Genomic DNA, 15422 nt, shown 5'->3' with positions numbered 1-15422 from the left:
ACTTCTTCATGTTCCAAATCCTGCTGCTAAGAACCAGACCCTGCTAAGCTTCCCTCGTCTCTAATGTACCTGGAGAAGACAAGAAAGAAAGGTGAGGTGTCTTGCTGTTCGTATGCCCTCTGTGGCCTCAATTGTGCATGGCTGTGCAAACCTGAGACTTTTTTTCCAAACAGTTAAGAATTGTCCAGCTACACATTTAAAGCAAGATTTACAGCAGCATAGTTAATCATAATAGAAAAACATAAGGAGGCTGTTGACATTGTTTAAATAGCCTGAACATAAATTCAAACATGTCTAGGGACATGTAGAGTTACGGATCCATTCTTCAGGTGAACTACAGCTATGTTGAGCACATGCCCATTTTTCTACTGAAGGTGTTGTTAAAATCCTGCGGAGGACGAGGGAAGATGCGGACAATTGATATGATTGTTAGGCAAGCTTTGTTTATTAGTGATTCTGCAATTACATTTATAGCTGGCTTTATTAGCTAATCATAGTTGTCCTTAGTTGATTGGATAATTCTTAAAAGTTACATTTTCTTAGCTCTGCCCAGCTGTGGTTAGGGCTGTAACTCACATCCTTGTCCAGCTTGACCACAAGATCCTATCTCTGTCTAGCAGGCAGGCTCACGGTCATGCTGACCTTGCTCATTCTGGTGGTTAGCTGCTGAGCTTGCAGCAACTCTTAAGTTTCATGTCCTCTTTCTTGCAGCCATCCTTCCACAAAATCCATTGGCTATTTTCATATGTATTTCAAGTCTTTCCCCCAGAGATTCATAAGGTCACTGACTAAAACACATACTTATGTTTTTCAGTTTCCACCAGCCTGCATTTTGCAATAACAGAACCGGAGCAGAAGGGAAGCTCTTGTTCACGAAGGATTTCAGATTTGAGCTTGTGTCTCCTGTAAGTGTTCTGAACATGACTCAGTAAGTTAAGAAATATTCAGCATTCTTTTCTTGGTGTATTCTACATAAGTCACACAAGTACCTTATGGAAACTAATCCATAAGCTCTTTCAAGAATTACGTGTTTCAGATAGGTAAATATATGAAGAATTATGGGTGCTTGTCAAGTAATTAGGGATCAATTTTGTGATGATGCTGATATGATATTTTTTATCTCTTTCTAGTCAAGGGTAAATGTTGCTGACAATGGACTAAGGATTATTTTTAAATGTAGGCATTTTGCTTCCATTCTCATCAGGACTTAAACTAGAAAATTTTTTATTGACTTGAGCTACTTTTACAATGAAAATGTCATGAAAAATAATGCACTTTTGCAAAAAATTAGTTGTCTGTACAGGAAAGAAGTTACATCCTAGATACCTTTGCCTGTTATATCATAACTAATGTGGCGAGGATAGTAAGTGATTTCTAGATTTCTAACATTTTATAACTTTTTTTTAAATTTAAGTTTTTCTCTTAATGATAAATGTCTCAGCTCATGTGAATTCCCAGAATGCTAATAAATTAAATTCAGACACCTCTGAAAATATCTTGGTGTATTTCCAAAGATGGCAATAAATGTGACACGTAAAAATCAGATTTCTGTTGCATTCCTATGAAGTAAATTACTAGAAAACAATGTTACCCAAACCTGTATCTATCCTGTGCCACTGGCAGAACACATTGTTTGTCCTAATCATGGTTTTCATAAATTTACTGAAACTCAAATATCCTATAACACATACTGTGTTTTATGAACACAGTAATATTTCACATCTTGGCTATCATAATTTCATCTCCTATAAAATCAACAACTTATGCTTGTAGAATCTTTTATTCAGGCCACAGCAGTCTTGCTCATGTCTCTTAATTTGTCTTTTCCCTTGTAATTGCATTTTTGTTGAATAAATGGACATACCAAAGCTTCTGAATTTCCTAGTTTTCTCCAGACTCTCCACTTTCAGAAGAGCTTTTGTCTGAAGTTCAGTATCAGTTTCAGTAAATTTTGCTAATCTTTCAAGTTTTGTTTTGATGTCAGCCAGTCATCAGAGGTTTACTCAGATTTACTAGCTAATCTGAGGCCAGCCCTGTTCGTGGTAGAATCTTAAAAGCAGGGTATTCTCACATCCTCACTGTAAATGTGTTTCTGTTATAAACATATCCATAACAAACATAACAAGCTACATCATGCTACACTTCCTGGTTTTATACATTAAAATGTCCAATACAAAATGACAAAGGGAATCTGGAGTAGAAATTTAGTTTGAAGAACATTTACCACAGATTTATGCACCTTTGGTAACAGGAGACTTATGCACATAACACTATTATGTAACTGAGGTTTTAGAAAATTACCACAGAGCAATACCCACTATGAAAAGCTATTAGTATTGATAGGTCTTCATACAGCTGTATTGCTATTGATGTCTATGGGAATGAACCACAGTCCCAGAGCTCCTTGTGCTGGAAGGTTTTACCAGCTGAGATTAAGTGATTGACTTTCTGTTCTTCAACATTACAACGCTATAAGGACAAAACTGCTGCTTTTCTTTTTTGTCAAACAAAAACAAGGACAGTATCATGAGGTCTTCTGATCACTCCTCTGATTCTTACATTTCTTACACAAGGACCCTTTAAAATTAGTGGGGGTTTTTTAAGTCAGCAATGCAGAACCCAGGTCTAAATGCTAAACACACCTTGAGGAACAGTCTGTTATGATGTTGAATTTAAGGAAGATAAGACATAGTAGATTAGATATTTTGCTTTTGTTCTCTTCATCTGTTTTGTCCTTCCACTTCTTCAGGTATCTGTCTGAATTTACACTTCCTTATGGTGAAGAGAACTCATTTTCAACTGTGTGAAGATCCCCTTTTCAAACTTTAGTGCAAATAGAATTGAGTTCATATGAATGATTTGCTGTATTCATGGCAAAGCTGTGCTCTTACTCTGTTTTGCCTCAAATGTCTCTCATCTGGAAGAATCAGCTTAAACCATCAATGTGTGCAGGCCTTGAAGAACCATTAAGTTCATCCTTCAGATATGCAGCTGTAAAAATTTATGGATTATTTTCTAGCTGCACATATGTGACTGCACTGTTTGTGACAGAGAAATAAAGTGCACAGGCTAACAATTTACATCCTTTTAAAATTACCTAATGAGGGACCGTCTGATTTATAAACGGTTCTTCTTTAAGTCAGTTGTTTATAGAGGTGCTGTGGCTATGAGTAGCATTCAAAGTACATGTGCACAGGCTATGACTTTTGCTGCCTCCTACAAATTTTTCCTTTCTGGAACCTGTTCTTTTTCTACTATGTCCTCTGCACTTAAGTGTCATTGCTTTTATCAGTCTGCAATATCCTTGTGTGACGGCTAATTAGACATCTGTATCAGAGGTCAAAACTGTGATAAATTCTTTGTACCTTGAAGATAAGTTGATAAGCTTGATAGGAAAGAAGTAAAGAGCAAGATCAGTGTATCTTGCCTCTTTGGCTGCCACTACATCTTTTCAGGCCTGGGCCTCTGGGTTCCATGGGAGTGCTCTAGACATACTACCTGCAGATCATGTCTGGAAGGCTACACCAACTTGTACAGTTCTACTTTGTGCAAGTGGCCTTTACTTACTAATCACAGCAAACACCTGTAAATCAAAGCAGAGAGTGGCCACTCTCAGTAAATTAGATGAGCTGTCACCAAAGGTTATGGAGGAAGACAGCAAAATGTTTGTTCCCATCCATGGGACATGCTGAAGTGAGGGTTGAGTTGCATCCCACCAGAGTAAAGTTTTCATAGCATGAAGTGAACATATGTATGACATATCCTGGGGTATGACATGAGTGCGTATGGCATGTTTTGGGGCATGAAGGGCCTGCTAGGGCAGTGCTGGAGGAGGGGATAGGGTGAAGGAAGCCAGACATGGTGTAGTCTTTCTATGCTGCCTGTTAGAAATAGCACATGCTGTCCTTCAGAGTGTGCCTTGGCATTGGCTTAGGAAGTGTTAGTTAGAATGGGCCAAAATGATGCCAAGGAACATGCTTAGTCTTGGCTAGTGTGAGCAGGGATATAGTGCTGACACACATTCTTTGGCCTTTATCACTTACCAATGTAAAGGAACATGAGTCTCATGTGACTTGTTGGCCCTAGCAACAGTGCTCACTGGCCAGCCTTCTGAGGGCCTCCTGGAAAACCTTCAGCACAGGAAGCAGACTGCTTGTGTTGCTTCTGGGAACTGAGGGGCATGAACTCAAAGTAGCACTTTCAAAGGTTCAAAACAAGAAGACTGTGGTTCTTCACACAGAAGTCCTTTACACAGGATACTGAGGAGGCTAAAAGTTTACAGAAGTTTAGGGCCTCATAAACTCACAGAAGAAAAAGCCGCAATGTTTACTGGCTTTGTGGAAGTTACATCTGGTACAGAGAGCCCCTAAAACAGCTTTGTTGGAGTTTGGGAGAATGTCCAGGGAAATTACCACTCTATATTTGCCCCAGTTTTATACTCTGTGGCTGCGGTGAGAGCCAGGATTCTGAGCTGGAGTTGTCAGGTCCAGCTGCAGTGCTCTCCCATATTTATCTTCAGTCTCATCTCTGTCACTATGCATGCATCCAGTGAACTCAAGACATACAGAGTCTGCTCCTCGGACTGTTCATTATTTTTCCATTACTTTCTATGGGGATTTAGACCAGACAGGATCAAGTCATGTATTTTTTCACCATCTACAGACCTAGGGCCTTTTGTCACCGTAAGCTTCCTGCTTAGCTTAGTAGGCTCTTCTTTAACTTTTTTGTCATTCTTCCACTCAGCCAGAGCAGACTATTTCTTCTAGGAAGCAGAAATTTGGCTTTTTAGGCCATTAGTGCTTCTGCTTGTAAATTATCTTGCCCCCAGAAAAAGCCGCTGTAATTCTTTAACACTGCTGGGAAAAAAACCCTTCCTTTCTCTTATAACTTTTCCTGTCAGCACTTTGTTTATCTATTCCAGAAAGTCTGCCTTTCTAAAGCTTTGTTCATAGCCGGTGGAAGAAGTCTTGCGCCTATTTGCATTCTGCATCAGTGTGCAGTGTCTGAGCAGCAGCATGAAGTGTCTGCACTTAGCATGTCAGATATGTCACGGCTTTTCAATTTCAGCTCTGCTACCACTTTTTACCTGCAAATCCTTCAACAGGCCCATATTCTAGAAAATAGAGCTGTAATTTACTATGACATGACTTCCCCTATTAAAAATGAGTACATCTGTTCACTCAGCTATGGGTTCCTCAGCACCCTCCAGTAGCAGCATAATTAGAGTTCTGATTGCAACCTGCTAATGATTCCTCCCCCAAATATCTCCCAATCTAATTTTAAATGCGACATAACAAATGGTGCTAATAAACAACAAGGAGAGAACATGATAAGGGTAAATGAGTTATAGCAGTATCACAGAGGAAAATTTATTTAAGCATAGATACAAGTGTGAACTCACAAGCTTATTTAGGCACTAGATGTTTAAGACTGTGTAAAAAGACAAAGACATAGATGTGAAATACATTCAGGACCATATCACTGGGTTTATCTTGCATGCTGTACCTTATCTAAATCTTGTTAATGCTAAACGTATAAACAGAAAATTTGCTTCTCTTTCTAATAGATATTTTCATTTATTTTTAATAGACATCTGAAGTCTCCACCTTGTTCTAGGAGGTATACTATAATTTCAGGATACTTGTTTTTATTAAATTGGTGATTGTCAAAACAATTCTGAGACCTTCCACTGACTTCAGAAGGCAGCAGATCAGCTGTACTGGTCATCCTGTATCTGTAGTCAAAGAACCCCCGAGAAAAGTCAGATATGTAAATTTAAAAGATGATACCATTAAAGTTTCTGGTAGTATCAAAAGCTTTAATTATTAAATCAATATAGAAATGGGAGGGATTTTTATCACAGTGAAGGAAATAGTTCTTTTGCTGTTGATTTCCATAGGTTCAGAATTTTATCTATAATGTACAAAGGAACTTTGATTTACTAGATTTAAAATCTTACTAACTTCGCAATCTGTTTAGTAATATAATGAAATATCCAGTCTTGGGCAATCCAGCTGTTCTGTTAAATGTTACAGAAGCACCCTCAGGTAAAGTGTCAGTGCTCTCACTGCTCTCCTCTCCCTTTTGTTTTTGCAACTTGTGTTTATCATTGAATGCCATATGGTGCCGGTTCTTGACATCATTCATCAAAATAGCACCACGCATTCTGTTCCCCTGTTGTACATGCTGGTGTCAGTCATCCTGACTTCAGAATAAAGGGATTGTCCAAAGGTTTTTTGTTTTCAACAATCAAACGCTGTTGATTAATTATTTATGTAAACTTAATTATTGCCCATTAAATTTATTAAAAAGGTAAAAATAAAGTTATTAATGTCTTATACATCAAAGAGTAAGCAGATTGTCCAAAAAGATCAGAAAGAATCATTCTTCCCATGCAGTAACTGATAAATAGGTGGGTGGTTAAAAACAGGACTTTTTCTTCATCTTTCAGTATCAGATATTGAACAGAGATTGAAACAAGATTTTATCTGTTGATCTACTGTCTTTCTAATTTAGAATCTTATGTTTTTTAATTCTTTGAATTATTTTGTAGGTAACCAAGAAACACACAGGCATGCTAGAATAAGTTATTCTGCAATTCAGTCATCTTTATCAGGATTGCCAAGGAGGAGGTCAGATGTAATTAGCAAAATTTACACTTTGTCAGCGTTGTAAAAGTTACAAGTTTCTTTAGAAATATTTTCAAGGTATTGAGCAGGAGATAAGAGTTAAGGAAGTAATAACACTTTTTTTTTATTTGCATTTGCATTTGCATTTGCAATTAATGTAGAGCTGCTCTTAGGACTGATTATTTGTTCTGTTCCAAAGTGTGTTCCAATTAAATGTTGCTTTATTCTTCATCTGGCTGAATGTCACCTTTGTTTTCTATATGTCATATGAGGAAATCCTGAATTTTAAAATCACTCCATTAACAACATATAGCCTAAGAATTCTTGTTGTTGTAGTCAAATAGTCAGCATCAGAAGTTTTTCATATCACTTCTCCATGAACTATTAACCCATGGAACCTTTCAAGACAACATGACTCAGAAAATTCCTTGAAGGAAATGAACAATGTAGCTCTTTTTCCAGTTTTTATGATTGTACTGTGTTATGTGGCTGTCTTCAGATCCTGCTCAGAATCACTATGATTTACTTCTATTACACAGTGTTTCTTTTGGACAGTTTCATTTGGAGCAGGAGTTTCTGTAGTGTCATTGTTATCACATTTGCCTATCATGAAAGGTGATTTGAAACTGGGTGGAAACACCATGTTTTGGGGGAGCAAAGTGCTTCTGACTGTAAGAGAAGATCACGTTCATGACCACTTGAGGATTGTTCATAAGTCTATAGGACCTGATGAGTTGCATCCCAGAGTCCTGAGGGAATTGGCTGGTGTAGTTGCCAAGCCACTCTCGTATTTGAGAAATCATGTCAGTCAGATGAAATTCCTGGTGACTGGAAAACGGGAAGCATCCTACCTGTCTTTAAAAAGGTTAGAAAGGAGTACCCTGTGAACCAGCAACCTGTCAGGCTCACCTCTGTGCTTGGGAAGGCCATGGAACAGATCCTCCTGCAAGTTGTGCTAAGGCACATGGAGGACAGGGACATGATTTGAGACACCCAGCACGGTTTCACCAAGGGCAAGTTCTGCTTAACCAACCTATTGGCCTTCTCCGATGGAGTGACTACATCAGTGGACAAGGGAAGGACTATGGATATCACCTATCAGAACTTCTGTTAAGCTTTTGACACGGTCCCACACAACATCCTTCTCTCTAAATTGGAGAGAGATGGATTTGGTAGGTGGACTGTGGAGTGGATAAGGAATTGGTTGAAAGGTTGCATCCAGAGGGTAGTGGTCAACGGCTCAGAATCCTGATGGATGTCAGTGTTGTCCCTCAGGGTTCTGTACTAGGACCAGTGTTATTTGATATCCTCATTAATGACATAGAATTATAGAATCATAGACTCATCAAGAGACCTACAAGATCATCTACCCAGCTCTATCACTGTAACCCCTAGGCCACTAAACCAGATCACCTAGTGCCAGATCCAAATGCCTCCCTAACACATCCAGGTATGGTGGATCCACCACATACTTGGGCAAACTATTCCTATGCCTGACCTCCATAACAGTAAAAATTTTTTCTGTTATCTAATCTGAATCTCCCCCATCTCAGTTTGAGGCCATTTCCTCTGGTTCTCTCACTGCAGTCATGGTACAAGAGACTGGCCCCCACCTCACTACAGCCTCCTTTCAGGAAGTGTAGAGAGCAGTGAGGTCCCTCCTGAGCCTGCTCTTCTCAAGACTAAACAAACCCAGCTCCCTCAGCTAGGAATTCTTTATTATATTAAAAGCAAATGCAAAGGTGCAATTGAATTCAAATCTATGTAAATTCAAGGGTTCCCACTGATTTGAATGGAGGATGTTTCGAGCAGTCTTCATGTCACTGCAAGTAGAGTAAAATCTCCACAGATTTTGCAGAGAACAGGAGATGGCTTTGAAAAATTTGGCTTAGACAAGATAGCAAAGGCAAGGAACAGAAATATAGGTGGGAGATTTTTCTTCAACTGGTTTCCATCCCTGTTCTCTTCCCCTCTATGCCAAGATATAATATTGTCTTGTGTCTAACTCTAATGCTTTCTGCTGGTGGTGGTAGTGTGATGTGCAGAGCAGGTTTTTTAGCCCCTTGCTGCTTCCCCAGTCTAGCAAGACTCCATAATTACTCTTGAATTCCAAATCCCAAGTTCCTTTGCCTGTGAGCTTGGGAATCACACTGATTTTGGTATCTGGGAAACCTTGGTGTGACGAGAAACTAAGCTGAATTTTAGGCCAAATGAAATATCAGTTTATAATGTAATTTTGAAAATCTGCTGATATATGCAGTGTCTGGGCAAATTAAAACCTCGGCAGGAGTAATACCATGCTGTGCAAAAAGATTGCAATTGATGCTTCTATTTTTTACTGTAATTGTCTGAGACCCTCAGGAGAATACATACCAGACTCCAAAGGAAAATGCATTTGTAAGCTCTATAAACTGGTGTTTGGAACAGCACAGGGATGTGAAAAAGAAAAATTACACTTCATGAGGTTTTGGATGAGAAAAACAAATTAGATCCTTCTGCTATAGCTGCTGCTACTCATATACTCACAGGTTTGTTTTTGTTTAAAAATAATCTAAAGTGCTTTTTTATTGTAAAAATAAATTATTGCTCATAAAAAAATTCAGGAGGTGGATGTTTTATTATCATGGCTGACATAAGAATAATGTGCAGCACGAGGAGCTTCCTACTTTGGCAGAATTCAAATGTTAACAAAAATTTAAGTACTCATCTATAGTACAGAACAGATTTTATTGCACTGCCCTGAATGATCAGGTCATTTCCCCATAGGAAATCACTATCATAAAGTGATACAAATCTGGCTGCAGCTGTGTGTGTTTCTCTGGTCCTGACTTTACCTCTTGCAGGCATTGCCTCACTTCCTCAAGCCAAACAGAATCGAGCCTCTCTGCAGTCAGACAAGGCAGTGTGTTGTGGGCCCTTTGAGACCCTTTTCTGTATTTCTCTGCTGTTCTCTCTCTGGACTAAGGTATCAGACTCGTATGATTCAGGGACGGTTCTATGATGTGGATTCTTGTCAACAACCAAAGGAAGCAGTCCATCAAATTCCTTTTGAAACCACCACAGAGATGTTGAATTTCAGTAATTTTAATCTAGGTTGCTCCTGGTCCTAACCACCTTGAAAAGATGCAAATAATCTGCCTTGCTGTGCCTCTGCTTCCAAGATTAAAATAATCCCATTACATATGAATGTTATGGTGGTGAATACTGGCCATGTTTTAAAGGGTCCAGTGACACATCGTATTTCCTAGAGCAGCCAGTCCTTCTGAGGGGAGAAAGGTAGGAGTCACACAACTGCTGACAGAATGCAGAGGGAGAACTAGACTCCATTGCTTGCTGTTTCCACGTATCTGGGGAGCCAGCAGGTCCCTTTGTTTAAATCTCAGACTACAAATACAATGTATACTGATTATTAAAAATATAACTGTCCTGTATATAATAATGCTCTGCTAGTGGTGCTAGGAAAGAAAAAGGCTCTCTTTGGGATTTTTTTTCTTCACTTGAAATCAAATTATAAGTTTTTGTCAGGTCATACAGGAGATCTTTAACTTTCTGCTCCACTGCTTGGAGACTTGTTCTTGCTGCCACAGGTTAATGGTAAACAAATATCTGTATTCCTTATCCAAGCTACTTACATGACTTTTTCACCCTCAAAACCATCTCATCAGTCATACCATTAAATGAACCTTATAAAAATAAATGCAAGAAATGGTCATGTAAACTCTCGACGGTTAACAGTAAAATCTGGATGACCTCAGGAATTCGTATGACTATTTTATTAAAAAAAGCACTGCTTATTGAAAAGTATTTAGTAGAAAGATAGAGTTTCCTATTTTTGTATCATCATAGAAGCGTGGTTAGTTTCTGGCCCCCATCAAGGAAGTATGATTCATCAATAAATGAAGCAGAATCACATCTTCCCTATGTATTGCTACTCTAACTATTCTATGTGCCTTCAACACTAAAGCAGCTGTAATAGCAAAGTCACCTGGAATCTCTGATGCTTCAGTATCTTTAATTTATCATGTAAAATATACAATAGATAAATGTTATTCCAAGTATATTGTTTAACATCTGTTGAAATGCACATTTTTTCCCCTTATTTTTTAGCTCTATCACAGTGACATCCTGTAATTCAGGCAAAATTGTCTATGTGCTTGGTCACTCGAGAAAAAAAATTGAGCCATATATTTTGTACACATCACCGTTAGCTTCTTGTTTTCATTAGCCATTTGTCAAGTGCTCGAAATTCAGAGATTTGTCTTATAACAAGTTGTTACAATTCCCAAAAGCACCTGATGTTTGAAGTTCTCAACATACTTTGGAAATGACCCCTAAGTGATCAAAGCATTGTGGATATAGCTGAGAATTTTCTTCAAGCTCATTCTTTTTTTAGTTTTGTCACAGAGAAATGACAAAGGAACCACTTCCTTTGAGAGCTGAGCATGCTTGTTTAGGCAATAATAGTCAAACTCTGCAATAAAAAGATTAGTCCCTGTAAATGTGGCATTTTCATGGACATTTTCCTCTTCCTTATTTCTCATGGCTTTTCAGTTTGAATGGTTAAACTAAATATTAAAAATCTATTTGTTCTTCTAGTGATAGGTTACCTGCAAACTGTTGGTGGGTTGACATGGCTAAAATAGCATATATGTGAGTGTGACAGCTGTATTTATGTCACCAGACGACATCGTTGTTTGAGGTAACACTGGAACCACCGTACAACAAGGGGTCTCCCCACACTTCTCCAGCAGTCCTTTTCATTTGATGCTGCCAGCCAAGAAGGTCACAATTAGGATCTCAAGTCACAGACCAAAGCTGTCTGTGCACCTTCAAGCAGAGCTGTTGGATAAGGAACATGCTAAAACTGGGGGCCACTGAGAGTATGTGCTGATTTTGCCTTGATTTGTTAATGGTTTTGTTCCTCCCTGAACATGCAAGTCAGAGTAGCACAACATTTCTGAAAAGGAACATCCACTAAATAATGATCTCAGATGGAAATCACCAAGCTTGTATTTTCAACTGCTTAGTGATTACTCTTGTCAGTCAACGAAGTTTTGTGGGTTGATCCAAACTATTTTTCCAGCTCGTCATTTCGCAAGAGAGAATGGACTTTCATTGTTTGTTTGTAACTTGATTCAGGTTTCTATTTAGGTCAGCAAACTGAAAAAACCAGCAATTTGCATAGCTCTGTGACCTTCTGTTAGAAAAAAATAACAAACATCTACAAAAGAAGCATATCTGGGTCACAAAGCTGGACTAGGACTGCCCCTACCTCTGCCTGCCAGGGTGCAACCGTGATGCCTTGTGGTCCGTACAGGTTCATGTACCTGTGGGTCAGGGCGCCAGGCCCTGTGCCTGGGGCACAGCAGCTGCTGTTCCTGCAGGGAGCTGGGACTTGCATGGACCCAGTAATACAGACACTGAGTATCTGCACTATATCTAGTGCTGCTTTAAAAGCTACAGTCTGGGAATACTGGTTGGAAAAGTCAGCTAGAACAATACACCTTGCTACCCTGTTGACATAATTTCCTTTACAACGAGAGATTGATTTTAATAATTATGATTCAAACCTCTTATGTTACTGAAATTCTTTCTACAATTTATTTTAAATACTGGGCTGTTTGGGTTTTTTCACAGACCCACGGCTCCCTATACTAACTACTTCCTGCTCTCCTGCCCCCAACCCTGGTCGCTGCCCTGTAAAAGGGCTGCAGCCCACGAGGTGGCAGAGCTCGCCTTGGTGAGCAGCCTTTGGCGAAGGAAATTTTTTTTTTTTTTTTTGCTAGCAAAGCTCCCTGCCCCGCTTTCTTCCGTTTGCTCATTAATTGCAAATGTAACTTCCTTTTTGCACATAAATCATAATTTCCTTAGACAAATAAAGGAAAATAATCTGCCAAATGTAGACATGGAGATCAGTTTTTTATATTGCTTTTGATTCAAAGGTTCTTTTGTCAACAAATATAGGAATTTTTGTCTAACTTCATTTACATTAGGAGTTTCAAACTAGTCGAACAAGTAGTAATTTGTTTAACCTCATTAGAATTTAACTTAGTTTCAATGTTTGTCTCAAAACTTGGAAATGGCAAAACCAGATGAAAAATGTTCAACCCTTCAGCTTTTAGAATAACAAATAAAATTTAAAAAACAAGAGCTTTGAAAATCATTCCCCAATAAGAAATGTCTGTCACTGTTTAGAAATTATTAAATTTTCATCTGATTATCACAGGTATTTGACTTGAGCCTGCTCAATATAACTTGACCAGTAAAGAAGTTCCAGCATGTGACTCCATTTGATTTTGTTCCTTTTTCCAACTTCCAGACATGAAGAGAGAGCAGCTATGATTAACATAATTCTAAATCAGAGTCAGTGATGTTATTGTAGGAGTTAGTAGCAGTGCAATATTCATAATAAGTGTGCCAATCCCTATAAGAAAGCTGAACAGGAGACTTATTTAAAGAGATTAAATGATGCAGAATAAGCTTCCAAAAGCTGTAATTGAAAGTGACAGAAACATTAGCTTTGAAACAAGTAACATTTAATCACACAGATTATACAGAAACATAATTTTTGTATCTTGTTTTCTTCAATAGAATTTAATTTTAATCTGTTGAGACAGCTCATCATTTTCAGCTGCCTGCTGCGAGAAGCCTGTCAGAGTATGTAAATGTACAGCTACTGTGAGGAGTGGGACCTGTTCTCTCCAACACTGGCCTCAGTTTATGCATGCCTAAAATTTCAGGTGCTCCTACCTGCACCTGCAGGTTGCACCACTTCTTGCCTTTGTATGTACCATTTGAAAGGTTGAACTTCTGAACTTATGGACAAGCAGTGTAGTCCCCATGAAAGCATCATATTTGTGCAGTCATAAGTAGGACATTATTAAAGGGCAAAGGCATGAAGGAAAAAAGCATGAAAAAACCTTTGCACAAACAGAGTCCAGGAGAAGGGTTCAAACATTCTCATAAATAACATTTGATTTTATTCTCCTGCAAATATACAGGAAGCTCAGATGGGATCACAGTAGCTGAAAGCAGAAAATAATTTGTGCATGGTTTGACTAGTCAGGACACAGAGATAGTGAATCTCAATACAGTGCTGGAATAATAACAGCTCCTCTGATGTTGCAGAACATGTACATTTCCCAGTGCCCCCACCTTGACCGATATGAAACCGAGCTCTGTATTTGCAGAACGTGTGAGCAGGAGCAAATGTGACCTTCAGGAAGACCGATATGAAGTGCCTTTGCCTCATGGGGACTCAGAAGGGAGACAGGAGAAACTCAGTTGACACTAACCTGCTGTTTACAGCAGCCAAGAAGTACAAGTGAAAGCATGTCAAAAACTCCAAGCACTTTGGATGGTTACCATCAAATTTTTTGAATTTATTTGCTCTTGTTATAAAACTTGTTTGAAAGTGAAGCCAGCTGTCTTAAAAAAAGGTTTGAATGACAAGGTTGTAGGGAGGTTTATTTTATTTTTCTCTAATAGTGCCTTTCTTTTCTAATATGGAAGTTTAAAATAACAGGATTCACCTGTGTTTCCCTCTCAGCTCCTTACAAAGTCTGAATTATTTAGCGATGCCTTTTATTTTAGGTAAGGTCATATCAACAGTTCAGCCTGGCCAGATTTTCAGAAAACAAGTATTTTGTATATAGAGCAGTTCCTTTTGGCTTATGGTGAGAATATTAAAACAGAAATGCAATCAGGGACTAGGATCCTGACCTCTTGAATTTGGAAGAGACCAGGGCATTGTTGGTAAGTCCCAAGCAGCAATCTTGACTGTCCTCCCGCCCTTGGAGCACCGCAGCAGCCATTTCTGTCCTGTGACATCTTATAGCTGACAGAGGACCTATGGGGACCTATTGAAAACCCTAACAGAGTTCATGCCCCACCTTGTCTTGACAGGGAGAACCTGAGCATGGGATGAGGACATAGGAGCCCTAATTCTGGGCTCACTCTGCCTGGAAATGTTCAGCACTGCAGCTCCCATCATGGATGAGATGGCTTTAATGGGTAGGGTAAAGGGGAATGGGGGAGAAGACACTTCCACCTGCCCCATGACAGCCAGAATACTGCTCATCCGAAATGTAAGACCCAGAGGGCCAACACAGCATAGAGTGCAGGGGAAAATCGTGGGATTTTGCTTCTTTCACTGCTCAGACACTTCCCGTGGATGGCCCTTCTGATGAGACAATCAGTCCATGGTGCGGGGCTGGGACTGCTGTGATCTCCCCTCCTGTACCACAGGTCAGGCTGGGGTTTGTTCTGCTCCCATGGCACAGGTCTGGCACTCATGACTGAGCACCAGGGCAGGTAAAGCTTTGATAAAGGAGCCAAAAGTTCAGAATAAACAATTAATTTATCTATATCCAAAGTAAATGATGCTATCTTCGGGGCAGGGACTGTCTTACCACATTTGTTTGCAAATGTTTGAGCCTTTCACCCTTTGTCAGTAATAAACGATAATGTAGCGAGGAAGGAAAATGGACTTCAGGAAAGACTGCCGGCTTAAAAACAGCAGCCAGAGAGATTAAGCCTACAGGCATAGCTTTAATGGTGATACTGTCACTGAGAGAGACACAAGCTCTTGCCAAAGGGCTAATATAACACTCTGTTTATTACAGTGTTCAGTACAGGACATGTAGTCACCCTAGCACAGAGCAACACTCGCTATATTGTGCCCAGAATGAGTAATGAATATCATGTGAGTACGGAATTTATCAGATCTTTCCAAAACTGTGTCTGGGCAGGCAAGGGGGTCGGATGCCTCACTCAGCAGGACACTTGAGCTAC

At 39.3% G+C, this 15422-nt stretch overlaps 1 protein-coding gene across 1 annotated transcript in view; it reads left to right on the top strand.

The window, feature by feature from the left end:
* The window catches only part of STARD13 (StAR related lipid transfer domain containing 13), a 329767-nt gene continuing 314345 nt past the window's right edge, over positions 1-15422 (top strand). The window contains exons 1-2 of the mRNA XM_048295063.1: positions 1-91; positions 815-905. The gene's annotated coding sequence lies outside the window, so the exon portion shown is untranslated. The remainder of the gene's footprint in view (positions 92-814; positions 906-15422) is intronic.

This window comes from Corvus hawaiiensis, chromosome 2 (assembly GCF_020740725.1).
Source record: "Corvus hawaiiensis isolate bCorHaw1 chromosome 2, bCorHaw1.pri.cur, whole genome shotgun sequence".
In the NCBI taxonomy this organism is placed as follows: Eukaryota; Metazoa; Chordata; class Aves; order Passeriformes; family Corvidae; genus Corvus; species Corvus hawaiiensis.
The sequence above is the reverse complement of the archived record's forward strand: the minus strand, read 5'-3'. Positions and strand labels throughout refer to the sequence as shown.